Below are 6,412 nucleotides of genomic sequence, written 5' to 3'. Positions count from 1 at the left end.
ATTTTGTTTGCATTGCATGAGTAGTAAGTGTTATTTGCCTTTAAGGAACTATGGTAGAACAGTAGATGGTTGCATAAAGTTAACATGTTATGTTTGCATCGGATATGACTGGTAGTTTATTTTCAGCAGTGTTTCATGATGCCATGCCATGCTTTGACTGAATTTATGCCATGCTTTGGTATGCCATGTTTTGATATGTTATGCTTTGCGGTAGCCATGTTAGAAGTAAGTTTGATATGCCATTGCCATGCTTAGTTTCTGCTATGAGGTAGGTTGTTTCATATGCTTGGTTCTTGCTTTGTCATCTGTTTGTTTGGATGCTATGTATTTGGTTGTCTTGCAAGTACATTCAATGTACTGACCTGGCGTGTCATGCCAGTTTTGTAGGTCGTGCCCTACTCGTTCGTTTGTTTCGTCGTGCTAGGCCGTAATCTTGCCAGTCCTGTGAGTTGTGGAGCCCAGCCTAGATGAGACGCTGCCAAACCAAGAATTCCGCCGCCATTTAAATAGACTTCCGCTGCCATCCGTATAGCCTTAGGGCTATGCCAGATAATTGTATTCATCAATGATGTAATCATATACACATGTACTTGATGAATATTATTGTACCTGGAATGCTGTATCATGGACCTATCGTGCGTCAGGCGTAATCCTGGGCTGACGTGCAAAGGCCCCCTGCTCCATGCGGATCGGGGTGCCACAGGAGATGGTATCAGAGCAGCCAGGCTGGCATAGGTTATCCTAGCATTAGATCACCTCTACCATTAAACCGTAATGGCCCTAAGAGATTAGACCCATCCGTGGCATCCGGCATGGCCACTGTTAGTCAACAGGTGGCGCAGTCGGGACCGACACGTCCTCACCCCACTGTCCCCGCCTAGTTATCAGTGGATTGAATAGCAACCCTATCTTTTCCGGTCGGCCGCACCGCATGCCCTTCACCATTAAGGAAAGGGAGCCACACCATGCGGTCATGTCCGGCATAGCTGCCTATAAAAGCCCCCTTTCCGCTAGCCGTATCGTTCACCCCTCAATCAGCCATGTCCTTGTAGAGAAGCCTAGCTAGTAACACCCCAGCCATGGCTAGCACCTTCAAAGCTCCCAAGTTTCACAGCCGCACCTTTGCCATCAACCACACTGGCTTTCCACCCCTTCTTACCGAGATGCTCACCAAAGCCTTTGGCTGTAAGGCTAGCCCTGATTACCTGGTGTTCCAGTCGACACCCGTCCCTCACCTTCATCGCTATGATGCAAGAGTGCACATCAGCCCAGGTCCCGCAGTAGATGGCCAGCCTTTGGTTTTTCAGGGTAGAGCCATGCCTACCGCTGATTTAGCCATTCAGGCCGCTGCCGTGGAGGCCACCCTATACCTCCAAACCAAGTTTCCGCAAGTGGCACAAAGGCGGGAGTTCTGCTTTTTCCCCATTGTGGCAGAAGCGGGAATTCAGCCTTCTCCCACTATCCAAGGAGATGACCCCGCAATCGCTCGCCTGGTGCAGTATATCACTGCCCAGGGGATGATGATTTCCAAGATGCTTGCCGAGTTTAGAACCCTGGACAACGATGCGGTACGAGTTGTCAAGGAAGCTTATCGTGAGGCTCGTAAATTCGCATCTCAAGCCATCCACCCCATGCCATCCGAACCAATGCTACCCTCTTAGCCTGTGTTGTGGCCTAGACCAAACATCGTCACCCTCGACAAGGCTCTTTTACGGATCCACGAGCAGCATTTGCTTGGATCGATTTCAGCCACACCCCCAGTAGTCGAACCCCAACCCATAGTGCCGTCAGACGATGAAGATGGAGATTGGCTCAGTCTTCGTCCTCCCGGAGAGCCCCAGCAAGGCCAACCCTCTGCATGACCTCAGTCACGCAGTTAGGTGTTTCTGCGAGTAGGTCGGTCTGTCGGTTCATCCTCGATATGAGGATAGAACTGTGTATCCCGGAGTAAGTAATTTCATTTAGCGCGTAGAGCGTTCGCGCTTTGTTGTATGCTGTAATCCGTATGCTGTGTGTGTTTTCGTGCTTTTGTTTTCGCGCTTGTTTGTCTCTCTGTCAAGCAGAGATGTTTGACAGGGTTGGCAATGTGTTGCTAATAAGACTTTAATCAGTAGAGCACATACACTAAAAACAACATTGGCTCGTCCCGAGTCTTTAATAAAATGCGCGCTGGTGTAGGTATATGTATGCCAGGATTACATATACCCACTAGCATTAAAACACCTTAGAATGATTTGTCTGTTGTGTTTGCATTGCATGTTTGTTGCATTGGTTTGTTTGTTAGTTTGTGTGTACTGCATACTGCATGCATACCCGGTTCACCCACGAGTATCTTCGGGCAGTACTCGGGGGAAAGCAAAGTCACGCATCCCTATCTCTATCTGTGCATACCCCGTGTGCCAGATTTTCCAAAACCAGAGCCTCGCAGAGGCATTTCCGTCTGGCAGTTCCTTGTCTCCAATTCTTTTTCCCGATTTCATTTCCGGAGGAACGCTGCCAACTTTATTTCATTCAATCCAGTACATCTACCACAATACAGATTTCAACTCCGATTCTACCTCGACACCTACTTTTTCGTGGAGCAATCCACGAAATCTTCCTTGTACCCCAGTGTGATGCTGAGCTGGCGCAGTCACCTCACCTGCATCTGGACCCCACCACCCGCACCATCACTGCCTAGCGTAGCGCAGCCGAGTCGCCACCACCGCTCCCCCGCAGCACGCGATTACTCCGCCGGCACGAAGCGTCGGAGAATCAAGCGTGGCGGAGGACCACCCCGTGCACCATCTTCTTCCACACCTCAAGCCACCGCAGCTGGCCGCGCGTTGCCTCGAGCTCGCTCGTACCTGATGATCGTCAGCAGGATGATCGACGAGCCAATCAGCGTGCCCAGCAGCGCAGCTAGGAATCACCGCAGCGCCACCAAGAACACCTCCTCGCCGAAGGAGCTCGGCTCGATCTCGCCCAAACCGAAGAGGTAGTAGAGCGGCATTGTGTTTGTGCGTTGGAGGAGAGCCGCGCTGCCGTCTTTCATAGCCCAACCCCGGTGTACGATGAGCGAGGTCCACGAGAACCACTCGTCGCTCGATCACCGGCATCCAGGAGGCGAATCCGCGCAGTGCCGACAAGGTGCTGGCCCGCGACGTGAGTGCTCGCTGCACCGGCGCCGTGCATGCCGCGCACTACGACACTAGGGTCCTCATCGCCCTAGGGGCTAGATGCGCACTGCGCTAAGCCGCACACGAAGCAGCATCACCGAAGAAGCAGCTAGCCGGAGGTAGAAGAAGGAGGCTGCCAGTGGGCCCTGGACCCACGTGTCAGCAGGTGAATCCACTATTCACTAGGGTGCATCTAGCAATTTTTCGAGAGTCTGATCTCGAGTGCCCTAGCCGTGGATTTTTAACCGTGTTTGCCCATATCTCTCCGGGTGTACCAATTATCGGTGCCCCCAACTCTTTCGAATCCAACCAAAGGGTTAAAATTAACCCCGAGGTTTTTCCCCGGAGTGGTTACCCTTTCATTTGTGCTGTAACCCTAGGAATCTCGAGGACGAGATTCTTTTTAAGGGGGGAAGGTTTGTAACAACCCCAAAATTGGGTTATCAATTTTTGAGCTGTTATTCCTTCCTGGCACTCATTTTCAAAATTTCCTCCTGAGTTTGCTGGATGACTCTGAGAAACTTTTGCCATTTCCAACCTTTCAAAACCTTGCTCATGTCTTTGTCAGTGGGCAAGACCTCTTTTGCATCATCTCAAATCCTTTCAAACCCTAGTTCCAATCTTTGGAATTTGAATGTGCCCTTTGTGAATACAAAGGAGCCATCATTTTCCTCAATCTGTTGATCGTCCCATCTATTCCTGGAGACCCTCCTATCCTACTAATCCTTGGATATGCAAAAATATTGCTAAGTCCCATGCAATATTTTTGAATTATGATTTATTCCTTTTCTTGCCTTTCTGAGGAATAAAATCCAAAGGCATAGCTAGCCATCTCCTAAATTCATGAGAATTGGTGGAGTTGATATTTATGCCTAATCCAAGCTCTGGCAAAGATATTGGCCATAATTAAATATGGAAAACTGCATTTTCCTATTTAATACCAATATTGCATTTCTGCCACTTTCTAAAGGAACTACTATTTTTATAGCAGGGAAAATTCTCACATAAATTGTGGAGCTTGTCCTTGCTATATAATCACTAGTTCCATCCAAACCCATGTTCCAAAGATCATAATTTGAGCACATGATCCAATGCAAGTTTCTGCCCTCTTTGAAATTTTTGCAAAGGAAGTGCTTTATTCCTAATTCCAATTGAGCTGCAATTTGGCAAGGTGATTAACCTTGATAAATCACCCATGGATACCAAAGATGAGCTCAATCCATTCATCCTAGCTCCCTGTGCAATTTTTCAAAGTTTCTGACCAGATGGCATGCTTGTGAAGGAAGTACCTTCATAGAGTTTCCAAATGGGATGAAACTTTTCCATCTTCTCAAGTATTCCAAATCATTAGCCTCCACCTAAATTCAGTTCAATTAATTGAACTATGTGAGCACAGGAGCAATTCTTGGTTTCTGTCCAAATTTTCAGTTTGTGAAGCAAGTACATTTTATCTTGCTCCATTATGACTGAAAATATTCCCAATTCTTCTCCTATCCAAATAACCCACCTAGACCAACTTTTGGCTCATTTCATGTAGCCAATATTTCCCTGGATTTTTCCAAAGTTTCTGGTCAGATGTGATGCTTGTGAAAAAAGTACCAATTTGGCAAGTCCATTTGGTATGATATTTTTACAGCATCATTATATGACCAAATTAGGAAGCTTTGCCAAGTTTTAGCCCAATCCAACACTCCTAGTGAGTGCTCCTTCATCATTTGGTTTCTGGACCAGATTTGGCCGTTGCACTACAACTATGCTAAATCTTTGTCCAAATCCCCTCCAACTTCCCAGGACCGTAGTCCTTGCTAGCTTAAACCTCCAGGACATCAATCTTAGCCCTTAACCTCTCTGGTTTGATCACCAAGATGTGGCCAAGTTTGCAACAGCAAACTTGTCGAGCTTGGTTCCCTCTGCTCTCTACACCTCTGCCTGTGCCATCACCTCAGTCTTAATGAGCTTTGGAAGGACTACGCTGTAGACAAGGTTTGGCCCTTAGTTGACGACTAGAGAGCGCAAAGTCGGTGGTGACCATGGGGCTATGCAGGCCAAATCGTTGGTCTCGCCGCTGTTGGCCACAGTGGCGCAGCTCCGGCTGGCTTTGGCTCGTCCAACCTTGTCAACCAACACAGCCTCATCCTCGCCGTGCGTCTTGGCCCGTTTCCCCCTTCGTTTGCTTCCTCGACGAGCCGTCACCGTCGGTGAACCGTCCCTATCCGTGAGCTCGTCGTCGTTTCCTCGCTCCTGTCCGTTTCCCCCTCTTGTCCTCCCGCGCGTCGTCCGCATCCCCCTCGTCGCCTTCCCGTTGCTTCCCGTGAGCCTTGGCCGCGCATGGCCATCGCCGGCGCACGGACACGTCGCCTGCCGCGTGTCACCTCATCCCCTCCCCCTCGAGCCTTCCCCACGTCTATTTAAGCCCGCCCCCGAGCCCCTCGCAGTCCACAAGCCCCCCTGAACCTCTAGCTCGAGCTCGAGGAGCTCTCTGACCCCTCCCCATTGCCACGGCCGCCGCCTTGGGCTCCCCTCGATTCCGGCGATGCCGCTCCCCTCTCGCCGCTCCACCTCCACCACTGCCTTCCCCAGGGTCCGGTGAGCCTCCCCGTTGCCTTGCCCACCCCATTCCCCACCGGAGCCCCCTGTTCGCCGGAGGCCGAAGCCCTGCTCCGCCGCCCACCTTGCTGCTCCTTCCCTAGTGCCCCTCGACGACAGCTGACAACACCACGGGATGCGCCTCTCGCTCCTGAACCCGTGGGTAGGTCGGCCGTCGCGAGCGGTGGCCGGATGCGCCGGCTATCGCCGTCGAGGAGAGAACCTCCCTCTTCCCGGCGGGCGTGCGAGCGGGAGGTTGAAGACGCAAGCCAGGCGGGTCCCACCTCCGCGAGGCCCACACGTCAGTCGCACTAGGGGTTGACCCCAGGCGCTGACGTGGATAAGTGACCACGTACTCCCGAAAAGGCGCTTCCCTTAACCGAAAGCGTATTCGCTTCCTCTTCGGGCTAGAATGCGCTTTCCTCTCTGGAAAGCATATTTCTGAGAAAGGCGCGTTCAGTTTTTCCTCCAGGGGCCTGTTTGCTGGAAAACTTTCACCGATAGGTCCCTGAACTTCAACCCTGCGTATCTCGACAACCGTAACTCCGATTGATGTGAAACCAACGCTCACGTCTTCGTCTCATCGAACTCTTTCCATTGGTATCATTTTCATTATGTTTTCACACAGTGAAAATGACCACTTTACCCTTGCCCGTGAACAGCCCCCT

Source organism: Aegilops tauschii, chromosome 1, assembly GCF_002575655.3.
Source record: "Aegilops tauschii subsp. strangulata cultivar AL8/78 chromosome 1, Aet v6.0, whole genome shotgun sequence".
Taxonomy (NCBI): Eukaryota; Viridiplantae; Streptophyta; class Magnoliopsida; order Poales; family Poaceae; genus Aegilops; species Aegilops tauschii.
This window is presented reverse-complemented; position numbering follows the sequence as displayed.